The 24,615-nt window shown below is 38.5% G+C and overlaps 1 protein-coding gene across 1 annotated transcript in view; it reads left to right on the forward strand.

The window, feature by feature from the left end:
• brinp2 (BMP/retinoic acid inducible neural specific 2) overlaps nt 1-24,615 on the forward strand; it is a 194,799-nt gene that overhangs the window by 13,907 nt on the left and 156,277 nt on the right. The window lies entirely within an intron of this gene.

Below are 24,615 nucleotides of genomic sequence, written 5' to 3' on the forward strand. Positions count from 1 at the left end.
TTTTCAGAGAAAAGTCAGAGATGGAACGGACATGTAGTGCTGACAGCCATGGATGAGACTTGATGATGAGTACATGCCCTCAGCTGGACCGTCTGACTCCAGGGATTTAATGAACGAGACGCAGAGAGTAATGGAACAAAGCCGCGCCAAAATAAATCAAATAGCAACATACAAATAAAATTACTTGACAAAATTATGAGTACTAAATTGTATAAGACGTTATTATTTGTTGCCATAACATTTTTCTGCATCATTAGATGCTCTGAAAAGGCAATAAAAATTTTTAGAAATTGTATTTCAGTTTTCATTTTCACACAGAGACATTTTAACCCATTCCTAGTTTTCTATTATCATTTATGCTTACAATCAAATAATATGCATGTATGTAATGCAACAGACTACTTCATTAACAAAAAAAATACTCCCGCCAAGAAGTATAGTATACTGTACTTGTGAATAATCAACAAATGAACCACAAACTCCTGGGGACAATGACAATCAATAAAATCTGTTTCGAAGGTACTCTCTCGGTATTTCTTTTCAATTTAACTAGATGGCAGAAGACAGAATCGGACTGCAATCATGTCCTGTACTTATATGCGACTTGTGTTTGTCTGACGACGGCCACATTGAGCCAGTGATGTCACGCGTGCACCTGGTCAAACTAGCCGGGTGCCCAGTGGATGTTCCCGGCTCGCAAAAAAAAAAAAAAAAAAAATTGTTTTCCACATCTTTTTCACGGCCTTTTGGTTAAATTTCTAACAAAGTAATCATTGGAATCTTATCATTTTGACTTGCACGTTCCTTAAAAAGCTTTTAGGTGAACTTTTGTTTTATGTCCCTTACTCCTTAAAATGTGTACAAATTAATAAAGACAATTAAGATGATAGTACGTTCAACTTGGATTGAAATTTGCAGTTGCAACTGCAGTATCAGCATTCCTGGCAAGTTTACAAATGATGGTGCAACTTAAATTGAAGGCGATACTGTGGACTTCACATTTTTAGCTATAAAAGTTTAGTGTCTTTTAAAATGGAACCAAAAACTACACACTATATAAAGTTGCACTAATACCATGAAACTATCTATAAATACAAAAAGAAAAGCTTGTAAACATTTTCAATCTTCTTGGGCACCAAGACTTTTTTTTATTGTAGAAGAAGGTAAAATAAACTCTTGTCTTGGTTTTTAGATTTAGTTTTTATTGAAAAAAAAAAAAAGTTTTGTTTTGTTTCATTAATACGCAATGGCATGCACAGAAATTTCCTGAGCCTTCTTTGGACCACGATGAACAACAGCAGATATTCTCACGGTGACCAAACCAGTATCACCCCTGTCCAAACCCTGATCATAAGTAACCTGATATATAGGGACAGTATGTTACAAAAAATTTCAAGCCGTCTATATAACAGAATTGGATATCATTGAATCGAATCTTGCTGAAGTTTCTAACAACTGGTAAAAGATAAAGGCTTTTATGTCACATTTTATGTTGTAAATCAGTCCAAGTTGACTCGAGTTGTCCAGAAATCATCCATCCATCCATTGCCCAAGTCACTTATCCTCACGAGGGTCGTGGGCGTGTTGGGAAGAACTGGTTGCCAGCCAATGGCAGGGCACACAAAGCCGGACAACGATCCATACACACAACCATACCAAGGGACAATTTAGAGCATCCAATCAACCAACCATGCATGCAATGTGGGAGGAAACTGGAGTACCCAGAGAAAACCTATGCAAGCACGGGGAGAAACATGCAAGGCCGATGTCCTAACCAGTCCCCTACTGTGCCATCTGCCCAGAAATTAATTACTGTAAGTTTTGAGATGCTTCACTTGTTAGCTAATCATCACAGATTTTAAGGACCTTAACTTGCCCAGAAAATATAGGTTAACGTTAGATGTTAAACACTATTGAAAGTCTTTGGTGCTTAATATTAGTAAGGTAACCCAAGCTGTCAGATCATTGTAACAAATTTTAAAGGTATGAAAGAAAGCTAAATATTACATAATTCCCATTTTGTTGAAAATGAGCAAAAGTAGGGAGCGTCAGAGGGGCCTCAAACTTTTGGGCATCCAAATTACTAGCTACGCCACTTTAATCAACGTGTGCTCAATTGCATCTCGTGCGTTGACTCGCCATCGGCACTTCAGATTTATGTCGCGGAAGTATGCTTCAATCATGCCCAGCTATTTTCTTTCCTGCAACGGGGTTCTTTCCCTGGGTCGGCTATGACTGAATTGGTGTGATGACGAAGGGAAACACAAACTGAGCAACATCACATTGTTTGATCAATTCCCCCCCCCCCTTTTTTTTTTTAAATATCTAGAGCAATACGTGTAAAAGGTATGCATTTCATTTTATTTACATATATATATATATATATATATATATATATATATATATATATATATATACATATATACATACAATATGTAATCTGAGACGAGGTAAATTAACTAAGTAGGTGTGTTCGAGCAATGTCTGTGTGGCAATGATTACATGACACTGATGCACATTTCATTCTGAAATTGTCAATTTTTTATTTATTTTTTTTTGGTGGAAGAGGATCCAAACGCAGCAGTGCGAAACAAATTGCGTTCAATCGCTAAAAGAACTAAACAAGGTACTTCAACGGTTCTTCATAGGCACACCCAACTCTATTTCTCATTCATTAATGAGCCACAGCAGTGTACGGTTGTGCTAATAATAGTCATGTAGCATTAATGCTAGCGGGCGCCATGCACATTGGCTCACAGCTAACCTCGGCGGTGCTCTTTATGTAACATTTAATCGCTTGTTTATGCACCATTGGTTTGGCAAATATTCATTATACCCACCAGGAACTTAAAGAGATTGGCGAGGGGCACCGGATATCCGTTTAAAGTTTGTAACGAATCGAGTCTGTATCAGTCCAATACTGGTGCGCTGAGCTAGCATCATATACAAAGACATCTGTCTTTGTGCATTCTATCATATTTATAACATTTGGGGTTTTATTGAAGTGATTATTGATTAGATCAGTTGGAAAACAGTTGTTGAGCCAGGGTGCCAATATTTCATTACAAATTCCAAACAGGTCACCAGTAAACAAAAATATTTTGAATATTGTACTGAAATAATGTTCATGCCTACTCTCAATTCCGTCACACATTTACTTAAGTGCACTACATAAGGATATAATTCGATTGTTTTTGTTCTAACATCCTCACTATATCAGTTGCATAAAAAAAACTAAAACAGTGGTGATACTATTGTTTATTGCAATAATTTCAAGGAAAATATATTGTCTCGAAAAATGTTTTATCGTGACGGGCCTATGTGAAATAAATTGACTGGTTGAACCCTCTCTCAAACACCATCAACACCCTAGGAGCAAACGAGAACTAAATCTACGAAGCCAGTCTTATCACCTCTGAAAACTCAACTACTTTATATTCTTTTGTTCCAGAAAGCCCCTTAATGACAGTAGTGGGAGCAGTTAGATGTTCAAAGAGTGACCGAATCCATATTAATGGCTGCCTATTTTGTGAAAGTCTCCTGCTGGTGTAATATGTAGGTGAGCCAATAATTTTGCCTATACAGTTTTGTTCTAAATACTGTACTTTACATTATGACTGTGTGCGTTGGTGTGTGTGTGCGTGTGTGTTGCATGTATAACATCATGCCAGATGATGATATGATCTCACAAATTGTGTTTTTAATGTTGTTTATTGTACAATGTCCTCGTTGAGGCACTGGAAAGCCACTTACAAATACAGTAATCCCTCGTTTAATCATGGTTAATTGGGGCCAGAACCCCTGCAAAAGGTGAAAAAACTGCGAAGGAGCTGTTGACCCAACGGCATGGTTTCCAATGCCAATGTTTGTTACGCAACAAATTTAACTTTAAGAATGCAAAATGTTGAATGACTAACAAGCTGCAGGCTGAGAAAGGAATGTGATTACCAACCCGGAAGTGGAAGATCACGAAGAAGCATATATATATATATATACATATATATATATATATATATATATATATATATATATATACATATACACGTATACACGTATACACGTATACACGTATACACAAAGACAGACAGACAAAATGCTGCTGGAGGTACCGAGGACTAAGCGCAGCTTCAGGGGTCCTTCATAAGGAAAGTGCTTTGTTACAGCTCCAGCTGTTGTGAAATGCGCTATATAAATAAAGTTGTATTGTATTTTAGGGCAGCACAATATTTCTAAATAATACTGCGATAATAGCCTTTGCAATATACGTATTGCAAAAAGATGCCATCATTTTCTTTTAGAATTGTGTGCTTTTATCTGAATTTTGAACAGTCAGATGCATCTATCACCCAATAGTCGTAATTATCTATAGGACTTACAATTAATTCGCTAAGAACACAATAAGCTTGCTAATTTTACTGCATGAAAAAATGTACTACCCTCATTGAAAATACAATTTCTTTAGGTGCCTGTTAAATATCACTATCTATTGCTATTGTCAACATCCATAGTGGATCTTGCAAGTCTTTCCAAGTTTGTGTAGCCCTTATTCATACGGTATTTTTAGGGTTTCACAGAAAAATGTATACACTCACAAAAACTTATAAACTAGGTGTTCATTTCAATTTTAAAATTTCGAATGTAAAAGAATTTACTAACATTTACAATTCTATTGTTTTGTCACAGCCTGTACTCAAACTGATGTCCGTTCTGGTCCAGACACTGCCGACAAGGTGAACCACTGGAATAGCTCGTAACAATTCCCTTGGTATTTGCGAGCTTTCATGTTCACTACTTGCTCTCAGTTCAGTGACTGTTGCAGCTCTCATTGCGTAGACTTTGTCTTTTAGGCACATGCATAAAAAGAAGTGACGAGTGGTGTGAACTCTGGTGAACTTCAAATGATCTCTAATCTGAGTGACGGTAACTTGTGTGGTTCTTTTTGAAACTCCCTCCGAAAACACAAGGCTGTGTTTTCATACTTCCAGCAGCATTTTACAATGAGTTTTCTTGCTTCAAAGTTTAGTCTGGCAGCCATCATTTAGTTCAATGTACAAAGAAAAAAATAAACAATCGAATTATCAGCTGCTAAAAGGTGTATATATACAAACATTCTTTCCTTACTTGTATTAATTAACTTTTCATGTTCGCAAGTTTAAGGCTCGCTCAAATGTCAAAAGGGCTTTATTAGTTTTCTTTACATTTTCTTTGTCATTGTGTTTGAGACACATTTTGGACATTGACAGTTCATACACTTATTATTTCTGTGCAGGAATGATCTCAAATTCTTTTCATTTTTTTTTCTTTGGATTTGAACGACCCATAATTCAAATTGAATATAAAATGTGATGGTAAGTCTTTGAAAGGCCTTGTGTCAGGACTGATTGATTCCTCTGCTTATTAAGACTACTTTTTTTTTCAATTTCCTCCATAAATGACTAAAATGGTGTTTAAGCGTCCCTGGTTTTGAGTTGCATGCAACTGCTTCTCGATTAAAAAAAACAAAAAAAAAACAACAACAACAAAAAACAGCAGTGACAAATGCACATTTAATTACATTGTGAGTAATTTTGAATGCACTCATTTTTTTTTTCTGTACACATTCGTACACTGCTACAAAATAGCGTAGCGCTTATGTAGTACAGTATATAGGGAATAGTCTGCACATGTGCACACAGCTCTTGACTTTTGAAGTCAATAATATCATCATATAACCCTGGAACACATTTTACATCAAAACATGTTGTCACATTCTGGCCAGAATAAAGACATTGCTACAAGTCAAATTAAGTCCAATGGTAATGTCGACTTATCGCATTAAAAAAAACGGCCCAGGAGATATTGCCAACACATTTCGGAAGATATGGTAATAGTCTGCATATAAGGACACGTCAGTGCGGCTCCCGTTAGATGTTTGTAGCCAGCATGACGTGCTGGGGACACAGCAGAAATGATTTATATAATACTGTTCATATTAAATGGTGACGTAATATTCTTAATCCTGTTTGCATTGCAGAACATAGTGAGAGTATGAAGCTTTAAATGTGAACATAAGCAAACTATTCATGGCTCGGAATAAGCGGGTTTGCATCGTAATGTGTGAGCAAAATTCACATTCTGTGCTTCATACTAACAGTGAAAAGCAAACATGGTAATGGACGTGGCACAATGTGCCTACGTCACATATGCACGCGAAGTCTGAGGCAAACGAGAAACTATTCAACTGACGGCGTGGGAAGATTGGAGCATTTCAGACCTCAACACAAAGCAAGCACCGGGATGGGTAATCATTGTAAAATAAACCTTGCACTCCACCGAAGACGTGTGAAGCATGAAGCCGCATAGGATCCGAAAGAAGATATTAACGTAGCGAATAAGAATAGGCGTGATTAATGCTATACATTATACAATCATAAGTTGCAAGAAAACCTGCTTCTCAAAGAAAAAGTTATTGTCAATTTTGGTAAATACCGATAACTGGTATCGGAAATGGGCCAATTACGGCCTTATTTAAATGTAGGGAGTTCTTGTGGCTTCTCTGCTGTCAAGAAGTAATAGGCATGCAACGGCTGATGGAGCTTAAGTTAAACATGTTCAAAAAAACCTCAAAACTGTTGCAGAACGTTTGGCGAACGTTTGTGAGTTTGAGCTAACCCTGAGGTTCGCCAAGACTCACAAACGGTGTGATACGGGTTTCGGTATTTTTTTTTAAATCAGGGCCAGTGCAGGTTCAAGCAGGGCCACCACAAAATGACTCATGGTAGCTCTGTCCTAATAGGCTAGAAGTCGAACCTGTTCCTCAATATTGTCTCATATGAAATACTTACAGTAAATAGTGATACATATTTCAGCGGTATCGCCCAGCCCTATTTTCCACCTTCAGTGTTAAGCTTTTAGTCAAGCCATTAAGAACCTGTAGTATTAAGCACCTCAATTTATTTTGAAAAGTTTATATTTTTCTTGTCTAATGTTTAACACAAGGTGGAAACGAGGGACCGGCAATGAAAAAAAGCTAGATTTTTATTTTTTATCTATTTTTTTTCTCTCCTTCGCCTCCCTTCTGCATAGTCCTCGATACCACCAGTAGTGTCTGGTCTGCCGACCTGAGTCACCGGATAGGTACGTAGCGGTACCCCCTCGTACGAGCTGCAGTTAGAAGGCGAGCAGCAGCATTTTGGAGACACTTGAGGGAGAACTGGTTGCAACCAAAAGTGCAATATAGTAATTCAGCTGAGGCGCAACGGCGGCATGGATTGCTTCTAAATGCTGTTGTGAAAGGAGATACTTTACTATAGCCATCTGCCCAAGATGGATTTAACTATAGCACAAATTTGCCAGTAACTGGCCAATTTAAAATCTGAATTTGAGACAGTTGGCTTGAGATAAGACGCTAGGGAGCCCAGTCAACAGGCCTACTGTAACAGGTCTGACTCTATTAAATGCAGCAAACCTAACTGGAAAATCTCCACAATGGCATGTTCATCGAAAAAGATTTCAGCTCAGTGTGCACCACTTTTTCCAGAATTGTTTAAATAAAAGTCAGCTTTGGAATGTGTTGCAAATTTGACTGAACACCTTGATCAAGACCAGATTTCTTGAGCAGGGGTTGTTCCACAGCATGTTTAAAACATTTGGGGACGACACTAGAATACAGGCTGCAATTGATAAATGGCCAAAACCAATTGACCAATAAGCGGTAGACCTCTGCCTTTCGTCAAAAATAAACAAAAGGCCTTTGTTTAAATGATCTGTTATTGATTTAGTGGAACTGTTATTCATCAAAAGTGCTACTGGTATCGGTTCCTTGTTATCGGTATCGGTGATTACGCAAGAGTTGAGTACCTGAAAAAAGTGGAATGGACATCAATCCTTGTCACGTTTAACGTTGCCCCTCTGTGTATAATTTCTGTTTTGGTGTCTATGGGGACTGGTTTTGTTCAAGCAGTGCCTGTATTTCCTCATATAGAGACTGGGGAAGCTATATAGTCAATTGTGGTTGGGAAAGGCGGTGTGCATTGTGGGAGGGGAGTTGTTCATTTAAAGTGGGGCTTTCAGCTTTGCCTCTCTATTGATTCTGTGTGTATATATATAAAAAAATGATTCACCTCCTCTATTGAATACCTGTAACAGGGTTAAACATTATCCTGTGCCAGAATGCAGTTGACCAGTCAAGGTCACAAACGGCATCACATCAAAGAATGTAGTCATTCCTAATGAAGTCATACAAACCATTTAACATATGGCTCAATTAGAGGCTTCGTCGACATCACATTATCCCAGAGCATTCATTAGCTAAGCTATAATAGTCACCCTTTTGATTAAAAGCTCTGAGGGGATTTGTCTATTGACAAGGTGCACTCCAAGCATTTGACGGAGATTGAGCCTCTGCTAATGTAGCATACTAATTTTGAGGTGAAAACAAGGTTTTATGTATATATTCACCGTGCATTGAATATCTGTACGAATCGGCAGTAATGAGTCAGGCTAGTAATTGTTTGCTTTCATATGTGCACTGATAATCATCATCATCATGCAAATTGAGCAAGTTAATTGTGTGTGAATTAATGTTATGTGTCTATGGGCTGGTTATGTGTGCATGCATGGGGAGATACGATGATTGAAAGGGAGGTCATGGCTTCTCAACTATGAAATGATGAAAGCAGAGTGCAGTGGTGATTTTTGATTTGTGAATTCCTCAATTGTAGTCTTCTTGGAGCTTTATTGACATATTTTGCTGAGCTAAAATTGATCTCCTTCACCTGCCAAAGACTTTGACTCGCTAACAAGACTGCCAAGGTTCAGTTATGCAATGTTTATTAACAATATGACTGTCAGTGTTCAAAATTATTAACAATTAATTTAATAGTCCACGTTATCTGTTTCTTTCTTTTTTTTCTCTCAAAATTTGTCTCATGCTGCTTCTGTCGGCCGTATTTGAATAAAAGTGTTATGATTAACTTTGAAGTTGAAAAACAAAAATGTGTTTGTGTATACTGGCTTTTTCTGTAGCAGCAGAAGTAGGTAAACAGCCATCATTCCCTTATAAGATTCTCTTATAGACTGTCAGTTTCTGCAGCTTGTTGTGTGGCGGACACACATTCACGTACAGGACTGTATATGCACACAAACAAGACAACATGACTTTTATCATCTGGCTATTTCCCTTTCAGTAACCTTTTTTCGCCACTAATGTAGTAAATAAAATGTCTCACTCCTTTCCGGCCTCATGATCGCTCCCTATAAGTGACGTTGCAACCGCTGTTCCACTGGGTTGGCATTTTTCATTTTACCATTATAAACCACTAATTTCGACTGTGAACAAGTTTCCTAGCTTTAGTCATGACTATAACATTTCTCAAAAGATAAATGCGCTATAAGACTCGGTCAACATTTCCCTAATTATTTTGTTCACATACCCTGCTAAAAAACATTCAACCGTAAGGCCAGTCTTCAAATGCCAAAGGACATAATTTTATTATGTAAATTGCTTTAATGACAAATACTTTTTTGTGGCTTAAAGTTTGCCAAGTTTCTTCCCTTTGTTTCTCTGATTTGCCATGGTGGTTCATGTTTCTGTCACTTTCATCACAAATTTCATGAATTTTCTCAACTACGAAACCCTCCTAGGTGTGAAGTATTTGTTCCTCGTGATGTATATTAAAGGGCCACTTGATCCAGCTGAACTTTGGCACTTATATATTAGGTATGCATGTAAAAAGGTCCTAAAATTAAAAAAATCAGTCCTAAAATTCAAGCCCGAAAAAAATAATCTAGTGATTTTATGGGTTTTTATGTGATGAGATTTACGACAAATTGCCATGCCCCTTTTTGCAGTTTGACTTTTTTTCGTGTCAGCGGTCTACGTCACAGCAGGGAGGCAAACAAGGTATTATTTCTGGCTTTGTCATTTCCGTTGTCTTAATCGGCGACCGATCGCCACTAAAATGCAAATGCTCATTCCTACTCTTGTCCACGTCAACCTGTGAAAGTATAAAAGCGTTCTGCACAATAGTTTGGATTTATTTACACCAAACGTGAGCTCATATGTTTACCTCGGCAAAATCAAAACGACCGTGCTGATCGCTTCTCCACTTGCGCAGGCGGAAGTGGACGACCGAGAATGTGCGGACAATCGCACACACATTTAGGATATTTTACTGAATATAAGTCACAATTTTTTTTCATAGGTTTCATAGGACTTAAATTCTGAAGAGAGTAATTTCATAATTTACAATTGAGAATGACTGAAAAAAAATGCCTCTTAAGAAAATTATATTCTTGGTGATGAATGAAAACAACTTTTCCTGTGACGAAGAAAACAAAAAAAAAAACAACTTAAAATTTAGATTGCCACAGGTGGAGGAACGTCGCTGCTTAAACTGTTACGAGTATTTCCCAGCGACCACTGGGAAATACTAGCTGGACTCTAGAATTGCAGACACAGCAAGATATGATTTCACAAGGGTATTTATTATTATAAATAGGAATACAATTCAATCATTAACTATAGTGCGCCGGCAACTAGCAAATGAAAAGCGCTGGTGGACAAACTCACACCAGGAAAGAAAAACTGACGGCGGAACAAAAAGCGCTTGCAAAGGGCAAGGAACAAGAGAACATAAATTGCTTACCGCAGAAGGGCAAGGGATAACCAATTAACCGAGCGTGAACAGAAACGAGAAGAGCCTTAGCTTGACAAAACGAGAGAACACAAAAACGTCTACTGCAAGTGCAGAGCGAGGAGACAATACAATTCGTAGCTTGGAATCATGAGCGTGAGCGATGCGGGAGAATATTCCGACGCTGAGTAGTCAGCGTCGTTGGCTTATGTAGGGCGGTAATCATAGCGTTGACGAGAGTCAGGTGCGCGACCGGTGGGCGCGTCTCCCCAGCCATGACGACATGAACCAGGAAACGAGTTGCTGAGGGAGCGCCCACTCCGCTGGGAAAAACAATAACAAAGACAAGGCATGACAGAACGGATCATGACATAAACAACGTGCTGCAAGTGAGTCTTGTCAACAGTTAATTTACGGTATGCTATAAATATGAATATAAAGGAATTTGTGGGAGGACCTTCTTGGTAGATTTTGGACAAATCTCTCCCCATAGTTTTTGGTCTATGAGATCAGAATCAAGGGTGTGTTTTTTCCGGCTAAAAGAGCACGCTTGAGTTGAGTCAACCTGGTTTGTTAAAAGTAATCAGTTGGAATGCAGAACTGTGTCAGTCCGTCGGCATCGAAGTGTGCAGAGTCCTTTGCGTCTACTGCCTTTGGAAAATAATCGCCAGTGCTTGAACGCTTCTATCGCTTGCCAGCGCTGATGCCACCACTAAATCCTGCCAATAGGCAACGTACAATACACTGCTAGTGTAATTAATTGCCAATTGAACAATGTTTCAGGATGTCGTATTGTTGTTGACGTCGGGAGCAACAGTGTGTGATGGCAATCGGCCCCAGACAGAGTTATGACGCGACACGCTGCCGGGTACAACATCAAAATAAAAGCCTACCGAACCATTGTTGTCGATCGATTATTTGGTATGGTAAGGTTTATTTTGAAGTTGGCCTGCTTACCGCATCGACGGCGTGGCACTGTCATGCATACCATAAAAGCTATTTTGCTGTGGTTAGCTTGACTGCTTCTTGGCAGTGGACATGTAAATAAGCGTGTACCTGAGACAGAAAAAAATGCCTCGAGCATTTTCTCAAATTTTTTCAAGGATTCAATTCACCCCTAATAAGCATTGGTTGTGCCATCTGCATTTCTTCCTGTAAAAATCAAAGTACCTAATACATCAAATACAAACTTTAGAATTGGAATTAGCATTTCAGGGGTTTTGGTGCCTTTTGGGATGTTCAAGGGCACCGTATCCAGGCCCTGCTCCTCCCCATTCGGCTGCAGCTTCCTTGTCTTTCAAATGCATAAGACAACTCAAGTTCAGGAATATCTTCCCACCCCTGCAACAAATGACGAGTAATATCCAAACAGAGGTGATGCAAAATGCATTATGATATCGTTCAGGGTTTTATTTACTTTTTAAACTGTCAGTATTTTTTGATGATTTCTTAAAATACAAATAAGGACAGAGATAGTTCTGGTTCGACAGTCATTGTATTTTTTCCTCTTCGCTGCCATGCCATTCGCCCTTCTGTGGTAGGTTTAACGATTACGCAAACAAAGCAATACACAAGCAAAATAGGCTTGCACAGTTAATGCTTTTGAAGCTCTGTGAGTTAAATGCCAGGAAATTTACTTATTCATATATTTTTCCCCACCGTTGGAGCACTAGACGTTACATTCTGGTATTTTGATTTGGTGCATGAGGACACAAGGTTCTAGAATTACTCTTAAATAACCCACTTTAGCGGGAAAACAGAGTGTCTGAATGTATAATCAGTTTTACTATGTGTCGGTGCACTCCTCTGCAGACTTCTGTTTCAAGCACTCAAGCACGCACGATAATGTGTGATACCATTCAGAGAGCAGCACAGCCCACCCAGGGGTCATCTCAAAATCACCATTTCATGGTTTACTGGTAGACTTGCAGATCAGCAGCAAATCAGCCGCAGATCCAGTAAAATGTCTTTGTTACCTTGGCCCAACAGAATGTCTGTTGATAAAATCATTTTTGTGCATGGGGGACGTTGGCAGACATCAAAAGAGACAGATGAGCTGCCATCTTAACCCATGTCCTTGGAGAAGGTTAGAACAATCACTAGTACCAGCAGGACCCTTGTCGCTGGTGCCACTCTTTTCTTAATTGGTCACTGAGAGAGTGTAGGGTCGAGAATAGGTATTTCAGGTTTATACAAAGCATCAGAGAACCCGCGGTGAGAACTCGTGGAGAGAAAGTTGTAGATCTGCTGATTAAACCATAATAAAGTTCCATTGTGAATTTCATGGAAATGACTGCACTATTCAACCATAAATGTAGTTAATCAGTGATGAATTCGCTGAGGAGTTTTTGACACTGTTCACCTGTGTAACTCAATTAAGCAGGCACCTGCGATCATTTAAAATTTCTCAGATTAAACGCAAGAAAAAAAAAATCAGATGTTGAAGTAGGCTTTTCCTGAATTTTTATTGCAGAACTCCAAATGTTGTTTTTTGTTTTTTGTTTTTTTTGCTAACACAGACTGCTATTTTGAAACGTTGCGAATTCCCTGAAGAAAAGCTGAACTGGGGAAAAATAAAACCTAAGCATGATGCTTCACTGTACTTTTGGTGCTCTCTGGAGTTAAGAAACGGAAGAATGCCCTTTATTGTCATTATACTCAGTGTACGAGATTTGAGTTTAGATTTAAATCTGATTGGTGGGGTCTGAGCACAGCCTCACGCGCACACACACTGTAGTTTATTTTTACTTTACCACTCAAAAAGATTTAATTATTTCCCAATTCACTTATAAAGGGTATAGGTCACATTCATAGGGCAAATGATTTATCTTGGTCTCATTTTATTTATTTCACCCAAAAATGTCCATTTCAACATGAGTGTTTAGACTTTTTATTTATATAGTATTATACATTATACAGTATACGCAAAATACTTGTATTTCCCCATTTGTAGACACCCATTCAGTCCACACTAGAGAGCTGCACGTTTCACCCTCCAGCCTCATGAGGAAAAACATGTTGCTTGAAAGCACATGAGGAATTAAAAGAAATACAGGACCGTAGTCTGTAACATGCAAGCACAAATACAATCTAAAGTGGTACCCGGCCGAGGTAGGAAATGAGCTGTCTCACACACACGCTAACTAAACCCCATCTCTCGACTTCAAGGTACCATAAGAGTCACTAACACCTGTGACTTCCTGCAAATCCAAGCATGGAAGCTTTATTGTGTGGGTCAGCACACACACATGCACAATTTTTTTTTTTTAGTTATTTGTTTGGCCAGCTTGGTATAAAGCATATGAAAAAACGTGCCGACAAAAAAAAAAAAAAAGACGGGGAAATGAGTTGTGGAGTGAATAGAAAATTCTTTATCCTTGGGGTAATGTTATTAAAACATGTCATCAAGACGGGAGGAAACTGTTTCTAAAAAATAAAAACACATTTGTCCTTTAAACCTTGTTGTGTGTGCGTGTGTGTGTGCGTTTAATAACTTTCCACACAGGTGATATACAGCTTGTGAGATAATTGGAAAAACAGCAGCATGTTAAGATGTCTTAGCAATATGCATTATTCATGACACATTTCTAGTAGTATTGTGATGAAGATAAAGCTAACCTTTTGGTTTGTGATCTTTCTAAAAATCAGTGTGGTCTTTTTACTTGCAGAATTGCATTATTAGAGTATATCCAATGTATTTTCTTCACTTTTTCACAATACTGCTTCACATGCATAAACACCCAGACAAACCTACACAATGGGGAGTTAGATCATCTTCGGACTGTGTTGTTGAATTATTGGATTTATAGATTTGTATTATGATTATTTTATTTTATTTTTTTAGATTCTTAGAGTGAAGGCAAAGTGCAAGCAACCACCAACTGCAAGTCATTTTTAGATGATGATAATCAGGAAGAAAGCGCTTCAGAAATTGCCATTTGGGTTTGGATTCCCCTTGAAATTTAGTAGCCCAAAAACTTAATAGATCACGGAGAGTAGAAACGACAATGGTAATTTGTTTTTTTTTTTTTTTTCCGAAAAACATGGATGCATACACGCTTTTATAATTTCGCTTTTTATTTTGGTTCTGAGACGAGACTTGTTACTTTAGTCAAGTTCATGCTTGCTCTTCACATTGGGCTTCCGGTTCACCTTACTTCCAGAAACTTTTGAATGACTCCCAATTGTCAGATGCAACACTAATGGCGACGGAGGGAGGTACAGGTGTCTGACTTATTGAGAGTTTTGCATCATGGTACAGCAGCAACTACCAGCAGTAAAACATTTGGCTGGTCCCACAACATAGATGCCTTCTTTCAGAAGGGCGAGAGCAAACAGTTTCTTCCGAGCAGATTTTGCATTTACAATGGGTAATTTCTACCGGTCTATGTTGGCGAGCGCATTCTTATTTGCGGTGGTGTGTTGGAGTGGGAGTGCATCAAAAGTGGTGAAATGAACAGCGTCAACAAGGTGGTCAGGAAAGCCCATTTTGAGGTTGGCCTAGAGTTGGACAAAACCTTGAGAATGTGGCTGAGAGGAGGACAATGGACATCAGGGCCATTCTCTTACCCTTTCTAAGATGAGCGGCGGCAGATGGGCAGCTTGTTCTGCCAGAAAGAACATCATTCCACCCAGAAGCAAAACTGAGTGCTTCAGGCACTCCTTTGTGCCCACTGCTGTCAGTTTTTGCAATAGTAATGTGGTTCACTAGTCACTACCTCAATAGCAATCTAGCTCTCTTTTGAATTTGCCACTGGAATGATACATTTTATACAGTGAAAAATGAACAGACCAAAAAAAAAGTTGACTGTGGATAACAGTTTCGCAATACGCAATTACGTTAAATTATAAAAGGAGAAAAAAACAAAACACCTCAAATTCCTTTTTTGCAAATCATTGAATGGGTATCTTAAAATGATATATTTATTTTGTTGAAGTGTGAACACTGTTACCGGAACCCTTGTGTGCACCAAATAAGATAATTGCATAAGACCACTTAGAGTGTCGGGTTTCATTCCACTTGTGAGTGAACTCTTTTGCAGTTTGTTTTACATGAGAAGTGTTGATGCAACACAGGACAAAAACACAGGCCACACTCAAATACCTGAATGAAAAACAAAACAATAAATAGTATCAACACACGCAATCAGAGCCAACATCTCGCTGAAGGGTTTCTCCATCAATATGTGAGGGTGAGTGTTGGGCAATCAAACAGTTGTATTGGAGACATTTTGGAGTTTTAACAAAAATCCATATTTCTGATCAGTTTGACCTTTTTTTCCCTGTTTTTCAAATTTGGTTTGTTGATTTAAGAAACAATTAGTGCTCAGATAACAAGATTGCGAAAATGTCAAAACACACCCTTGTAAGGTTATATTCGTCCTTAACAGACTTTTTTTAAAATGGAAATTACATATGTCAAATTTCGTAATTGAGACACAGTTTGAAACAATTATCGAAGTAATAACTTTAGACACAAATGACAATATGTAAATATTGTGGATTTGAAAATGCTTATTAAAGTGTTACCTGACCGGCAGTTTTACACAGCTTTACCTGAGGTGGCAGCAGGGGAATATGTGCAAAGACGAGACCTGACTTAAAATTAAACTGGGTAGAAAGCAACACACATACCTGTGGTCTTCATCAGTATTTTGGTCTTTTGGAAAATCGGGCCTCAGCGACCCTGGCCGACTTCCCTCTCGTGAAAGCGTTCGATTCTTCTTCTCTTTCACACAATTTACAGAGAAAAACACACTTTAGTCCTCAGTGAAGTGAAGTCAGTGGAATATACACAAACAAAGTTGGCCTTGATATGATGACCCGTCTCCCAATTAAATGATTGTTTCGCTGTGCCACACTCGCACACTTCGGATGGGAGGGATTTAAAGTTGTTTTGCATGAACTGGCAAGAGAAATGCAGTTTGTATTTTTTTTTTCTTTTTTTGTTTTGTTTTGTTTTAGTTTTTTTTTTGTGCAGAATCCAATTAAATACGTGTACGCTATTCTATTCGGGGTTCCAGCATGTATTATTTTTAAGATCTCCTTTAGTATATATAGCCACTAGGCAGATAGAATTCCACGATGTAAGCTTGAGTGCGCTTTCGCGGCACCTCAATAAACCCTCAATTATCTAACTTAAAAAAAAAAGTACTTCTGCTCACTACTATTGCATATAAATTTCCACACGACAGTATGGAAATGCAGTAAACATCGATTATAGCACGGCTGTCCAACTCCTGTACTCAAGGGCACCTATCCAGCATGTTCTAGATTCTACGTCCTCCAACACACCTGATTCGAATGCTCAGCTCATCAGCAAGCTCAGAGAAGCCTGATAATGATCATTTGAATCAAGTGTGTTTGAGGAGGGAGACATCGAAAACATGTTGGATTTTGATGATGCCCTCGAGGACCAGAGTTAGAGACCACTGGACTGGCGCAACCGATAACTTATTTTAGGTTACCTGACTGGCTGTGGTAATCCGGGATGGTCAAGTTAAAACGCATTTGCCTTTTAAAAAATGCATGGCACAGGCAGGACACAATCATTTCTTCAGAGTGGAAGTAAATTCAATGCACACTATTTTAGACACACGATAGAGACAGTATAGGTAACATTTATGCTATGTAAAGCCCTTTGAGACTGTCTGTGATTAAGGGCTATACAAATAAAATTGACTTGACTTGACTTGATTTATAATATTTTGAATTTAGTATAGATAGAACCAATTTATCAAGGCTCATTATGATTTATGACATAAAAAAGACATGATTCTCTCTGAATGGGACACTTTTTGGAACATATAGTTCCTGCGTAGATGTCAGGATGCCAGGATGGCCGAGTGGTCTAAGGCGCCGCGTTCAGGACCCAGTCTCCCCAGGAGGCCTGAGTTCGAATCTCGAAATTTTATTAAAATTTCCTCATTGTGGGACTAATAAAGGACATCTTTATCTTTATCTTTATGGGGATTCATCTGAATTCTCTTATTAAAACAATGGCGGTGTGGAGAGTCATATTGTGAATATATTTAACATGGAATTTATCTAACAATGGGTTCTATAAATATGTAAACATAAACTCCTTTTACAATTTTCATGTGGCTGCTCTGATGATTCACGTTACATTACACTTTAAAATTGGTTAATTGTCTCTGTGATGTATTTTCTGAAACGTATATTACAATGAAGACATGTGAGACATATTTTTCATAAAGCAACCTGCTCAGCCCATCTTCTTTTAATGTTTAGTGTGACAATAATATACTCTGTGATTGCTTGCATGTCCCATCTTTGGTCGTTGTTATTACAGTGTTGCAGGCTGAGGAGAGAGAACGTTATGAAAGACAGCATAGAAATTCTGAGCAAATTGAGATTTATGGCTTATGCTTAATTAAAATCTCTAGAAACTAATGGTGGGAAAATTGAAATGTTCTTAGTTGATTGAATCCCCCACTAGCATTGGATTTCATCATACTGTGAAGCCATGCGTGACCATTCAGTGGTCTGTTCCGTGTAAAACAGGGTTTCCTACATGTAATAGTAAAGTAGAAACCATCCAAAAGTTGTCAGCTGCTTAAGCAATTTCTCTCCACGACTGAGCCATCGGCTTTGATGCATATGATTGTCTAGAAACCCGACTATTCCGCTGTGTGTCATTTTCCAAGATTTTGGGGCTTATTACCATAGCAGGAAAGCCTCTGGTATTGTTCTAGCTCTCTTAGCTTTGTATAGCTTTAAGCTGCTAACAAGCTTTGTATTAACGATTGGGCTGACTCCGGTGGATAACATTCACCTTTGCTTCAGTGCAGGAATAGGGAACAATTTGTTGAAAATCAATCCCTGAGGTGTCATGCATAGCTTTTAAGGAAGAAATTCTTTCTTTTTTTTTTTAAATTAATGCTTCATTGTAATGTCTGCAAAAAGACTTCCCTGACTGCTTTGAGTCCAGGGGCACACAATCAATATATTAGCTTACAAAACTTGGGACCATTAGCTACAAAGATGTTTTTTTTGTATCTGTGATGCTTACAGGCGATTGAACTGCCGTTTGTTTTCTGTGGTCCAAATCTGTTGATGGCTTTTGCAAGCGATTTCAGTGTTGCCACTGCTTCGGTTTGTGTTCAAACTGTAAATATTCTATGCGTACAAAAGTGGACCGTGTGATAAAACTCTCTTCTCTTATTGGTTGCAAGGTTTGCAGTACAGTTTAGCAAGTAATGTGCAAATAAAGTTTCACTAAACACCAGATGGTGATTAATTGTCAATTGGTGATAACTTGTGGCCAATCTAGCACTTTGGCCACAGTAGCTTAGATCTGAGCTAAAGTAGGACCTAAACACAAAGGCTAAATCTTATTTCTTTATTCAAAGCTGCACATGCCTCTGTTCACTTGTTAGATCCTCCCAACGAGGAGTTGAGGGGAACAACAGAGGAGCTAGGAGGGAAGAACATTGGGAGAAATAAGATGCTCGCTCCTCCAAGTCATCAATTAGAGAGGATGGCACGTTATAGACGTGTTCCACGAGTCAATCATTTCCTTGGCTCAGATATTATCAGAACACGTCAACTTTGTTTCAAGCGGATTAGATTAAACTGAAACTGGGTTCAAGACAGCAACCAAACGAGTTGCATTATCTTCCGATTGAGCTACATTGGAAAGTTCGTCTAAATTAAGTGCCAAGTATAATTTATGAATGGTACATATAAGTATACAGCACAGTTGACAACTGATTGATTATTTTTACTTTTATTGATATTTTCTGACAATTTGACTGCGTGGTGCTGAAGTCGAACACTGTTTGTCTAAAAATCTTCACAAAAATAATGTACACTTGATTTTTTTTTTTCCCATAAACGTATCAAACATTTAATGTCGGACCTTTCTAGTGTTGTTTTAGTTGCTCTAAAACCTCTTATCATTCCTCTTGCCATCATGACTGTTAACCTTCCTTGTGGCTCAGAGGTATTGCAACCTAGTTGGCAATAATGTGGTCATCCATAAAAAGCATTACACTTGCAGTCCTGCACACAACACTTTTTATGAAACAGTGCAACGAAAAAGAAAATACTCGTGCCACGGGAGTTGCTTTCTGTCAGTGACATCTTATAACACACAACTCATCACTTGGTATGATGGAACTTGGTGCTTTCATGTCCCTTCGATTGCCCGCTGCACTTAAAGATGGATGCTTGCCATTATCTATCTGCTTTTCATGCCGGCTGAGTGTCCAGTGACCTCTCTTGGGCAATCGCTGTCAGCGATATCGATCAAATGCTGCAGCATAGTGAGCTTGTTGAAAATGTGGCGATAAATGTGTTTCAAGGCTATTACCAAAAACAATGAGACTGTTTGAGAGAGCAAACGAGGTGGTGCATTACTGCAGTGAAGGCGTGGGTCCTTGACACAAGTAATGAGCATAACAGACTTCAGTTTGTGTGTCTCATTGACCAGGGAGATGGTCTGACATGATTAAGTTTATGAGGCGCTTTAAGGAGTAACATGACCAATGGATTGATCAATAGACATCTGAAGGCTCATAATGTGCAAACCCTTGCATGCAAAATCAAATATTTTGTCTTAATGAGGACTGATTAATGGCACGTCGTATCTTACTGGTAATGTGTGACCTTTACACTTTTCTCGTTGTCAAGCTGTGATGTCGTCTCTTGATGGGCAATTTCAGGATGATCCTCAAAAGCCGTCTTCTGAGAGCCCAATATGGTGAATTATGTTTGTTAAAAGTATCATTTATTGGGCTTCGCATTGGCACTAATGTGACAGGTCTGTATGAAAAAATGTCAATACCAAAATTCACCCCTCCTGAAAATTTCGGTAGAGATTTCATGTTTTGTTTTTCTTCTTTTTTAAATCACTACATTCGGCGCATCTTAATGATGCCCATTATTTATAAATTTGTAGTCACTGCACTACTCATGTCCTTTTCAACAATCACCACAATATTTTGGATTTTACTGACGTTAAATGTGAGCTCTATGAAGAAAGAAAACATTCAACTCCACAAAGTCGAAAAAATTGTGCTCATCATACTTTAGATTGATGAACAAGAGTATAAATGTGCATATGAATTTTGGTGGTGATTAGTTGTAGTTTTTAGACATTTAGCCATGCAAAATTTTTGTTTGACTCCATACATGCATCTTGAAAACACTTAGTTAGCATTGACCACTGATTCAGCCAAGGTTAGCGAGCTGAAATTTTTTTCTTACCGGTCACAGATGCAGCTCTGTGGCGCACACGCACATTGCTCATGTAGCTGATGTTAGCAGGACGAACCAAACCGAGCTTCCTTCATATTCCACAGTCGGTGCAATATTCTTCTTTTGTATGCTTCATTTTTGCATCCGTAGACATTGAGTTGTGACCCCGTTGTTTTTTCTCCCGTGTCTAAAGGACATTCACTCAGAAGCATTGTGGCTTTTTAATAGGCTTTTATCTGCGTGATTATTGTGGATATTTCTTAAACGCAGGGTTTGCGGTTAACCGCTTCCCGATTGCCCGGGGCAAGTGAAATTTGGCCACGGGCAAGGTAAAATTATGGGCAACTTACCCGACCGGGCAAGCATTTTTTAAAGCAGCCAAATATCTCTAATTTCGACGAAAACTGTGGTGTGATCTGTTTGTGTGCACTGTATGGTGATGGTTTAACCCAGACACCCCCTTATGTTGTGGTATGGTCCATTGGCCTTATCGGGGGCAATGGGCGGGCGCTACAGGGATCAGTTAGTTCAGTGAATGTTGAGTTAAAGTGAACGTCAATAAATCCCGCAGTATTGGAACTTGCTGTAGTTGCATCCTCATTTGAAGTTTGAAAAACACAACAAAAACCTACGATATTTCGGCCGAAAATTGACAGCCGGATGTTTTCTTACCTTCTGCGCATGTTTACAAGTGGCAACAAGTTCGTTCAAATCCGAACATTTCGGATTCCTCTGACATGACTAAAATAGCTTGAATATTTTTAAGTAGACAATTCAGTTGTGAGTAAGGAAGGGAGTAAAATTTGATTATTGGCTGTTAATTCATTAGCTCCATGATGTGACCTGACATAGTGTCAGTGACTGTGTTCTGTTTATGCTATGAAACTTATGGAGGCAGCACCACAGGCACTGGTCTAAAAGGAATACACAAATTTCCCACACTCATAATTTACTCATGTGATTACTCAATTAATAGGCTCTCCTGGATTTAAAATTGATAATCTGGATTGCTCTAATATCATTTTCCCAATTTAACATGCAGATTTGTTAATTATTAAAACTACAATTAACATTTTCAATAACTGCACAGGATGATACATGCTGTTGTGAGTAGGGTTTCATGGTTGATGATGAAAACAAGATTAATTTATTCTTATCAGATTATATGTTTATTTACATTTGTGGCACACATTTTACAACCATAAACATTTTATTCTTAGTCTAGCTTTCACAGGACCAGTTCTACCTGCCAGCTGCCAGCTCCTTACGGACATATGCTTCATTGACTGTTTCTTAATGCCTGCAACGTCTACAACATAGAACTCATGAAGGAATAACATAATCCTGGGTCAGCAGACACCTAATTAATGTGTTAATACATGATACATTTTTATATAAGCAACCCTTATGATTGTAACGTATTTTTAATTCTTTCAAGGCAGGAACTGTCCAAACAAAAAATTCATGCAATTTGTAATTAGACACTGTCATACAAAAAGTCACTCAGGGCAAGGTAATTTAATCTTCGGCCAAGAGAAAAAAAATTGTCACTTGCTCAAGTTGGGCAAGTAAATTGGCCACTCGGGCAAGGCAAATTTTAGTGGCACTATGGGCAAGCAGTTTTTAAAGTTAACTTCGAACCCTGTAAACGGCAGGATAATTGTGCAAAAAAGATTGATTTCCATTCTAAGTTGGAAGCATATTCAATTGAGTATATAAAAATTGTTGTTTGTATTTGTGATACAAAATTTGTGAGAACAACCTGATGTTCTTTGGGACCATCCCAAGTGGCTGGATCCTATTTATTTTTCATCCAGGCAGTCACATTTGAATAGTTTTCTGCATGGCTTGAAACTGGCACCAAATTCCACCCATCCTGATTGTTTCTGCCGCACTGGTTGCACAAATGCTTTTGAACGCAGCTGAGAAGGTTATCATTTTCATCTTGACAAACATTTCAGATTAGCAGACCCTGCATGGATGCTGACATTATTGCATCAATTTTGTCTGTCAACACTGGAGTGAATCTGTTCACCACTTTTCATCTCTCTCCTTCTAGATGTATATCCACAGAATTTTTTTTTTTGGAAATACAAACTCCTTGATGCTTATGCTTGTCATGCTGACTGTGATTTGCTTCATTCCCCTGCTTCAAACAGCACAACACGCCTTTATCCCACTGATTCCGTTTCTTTTTGAAAGCTTTGATCTGATGAAGTTGACTGTCATCTTCCGTGTTTTTTTGACAAGTCTTTAATTCACATACATCTGCTTTCTTAACTCCCCCTTTTTTTTTTTGAATATGACAGATGCGATTTTATTAAAAACAATTGTTGAGCGACGTCTCAAATTGGCCCTGTGTAAACACTGCGAGATGATCAGAAGGTTTAAGAGCATTACAATGAAACGAAAAAGCAATCAAATTCATTTTCAGTCGTTACGTTACAGGTAAAACTGTGTAAGACAGCCAACGGTTTATGCTTCCATCCATCCATTCATCCAGCCTCTCGATTCCATATTCCAGCTGCAAGTAAGCATCAGTAATTACCTTGACATATTGAGACTTTGTGACCTTTGCTATTGGAAGCTGTTTACATCAACAGCCTCTATTTACATGCCAGTGAACAGCGACAGTATGTGGCAACAATACGCTGTCCAACCCTATCAGATCAAATGTCTTAGGTTATAGAGGAATACGGTTTGCTTGCCAGACAAAGTGCAGGCAATAATCCGCAAAGGCGCCACGCGACAATAAATGACAAAAACTGATTGGATAAATAGAATTTGAAGTGGAAAATTAGCAGAGCTCTTGTAATACGCTGCCAACTCAAAAAGATGTCATCCTTGAACTCCCTGTATCACCTAGTACTGCAAGAAATGATGGAAAAGTGTTTGGTTGTGCGTGGGATTTTTATTTATATAACATATATATTAAATAAACAGTATTTACACCAAATTTTCCAAATTATTGAAAATGATCAAAACATTTTTATATTTTTTAATTTTACCCAGCATTACCAAACGTTTCCCAAGTTGTAGCCCAATAGTATTTAAAATTGATGACAATAAAAAGAATTAGGAGTTTTTTCCAGCTATTATTTCAATGCTCATATGATGTTTTAAGTTTTTGCCTTGGTATAGTTGTGGTACCGGTACTGGAGTACTGTATGCTTAGTGTGATAGTCCAAACTTCGGTACCTGCGGTGATGCATCATGTTGCTCCCCTCCCGGAACTGGGGCCTTGTGGAGGGACTTATGGGCAGTTTCGAAAATGAATTAAATTTTTAAAGACATCTTTTTTGTGTCCTTTCCCTGTGTCTTCCAGTCACTTACACATTTCTCACCATTCTCTCACAGCCCTCTCACCTGTTTGCCAAAATCCCTGTCTGTCCTCATGGGATTTATCTCAGCGGTATGTTTTGACGTCTTTGCATTCTGCCAGGAGCTTGTCAGCTTCAACTTTCCCTCCTGTCCATCAACGCCTGCGACACCACCTATGCATTAAATATCAATCCTCGTGGTAGAAACGAGTCACAGAATACGTTGCTGGGGTTGACTTCACTTGGCAGGTCTGAAGGAAGACTCTCACGACGGGATGATTTAGCCCACTTCTCAGTCTCTATTATCTGGCAAGGCTGCAATAGCAGGTAAAGGCTGCTAAGGTGACGTCTTTTTATATTTCCTTCATGCATGAGCCATGGGAGCACCTGAATATTGCATGACAGGAAACTGAAACACTCATACAGACCCAAATATTGAATAAAATATTTTTACATAT

This window comes from Idiotropiscis lumnitzeri, chromosome 12 (genome assembly GCF_059441095.1).
Source record: "Idiotropiscis lumnitzeri isolate Australia: NSW breed Sydney's pygmy pipehorse chromosome 12, RoL_Ilum_1.0, whole genome shotgun sequence".
In the NCBI taxonomy this organism is placed as follows: domain Eukaryota; kingdom Metazoa; phylum Chordata; class Actinopteri; order Syngnathiformes; family Syngnathidae; genus Idiotropiscis; species Idiotropiscis lumnitzeri.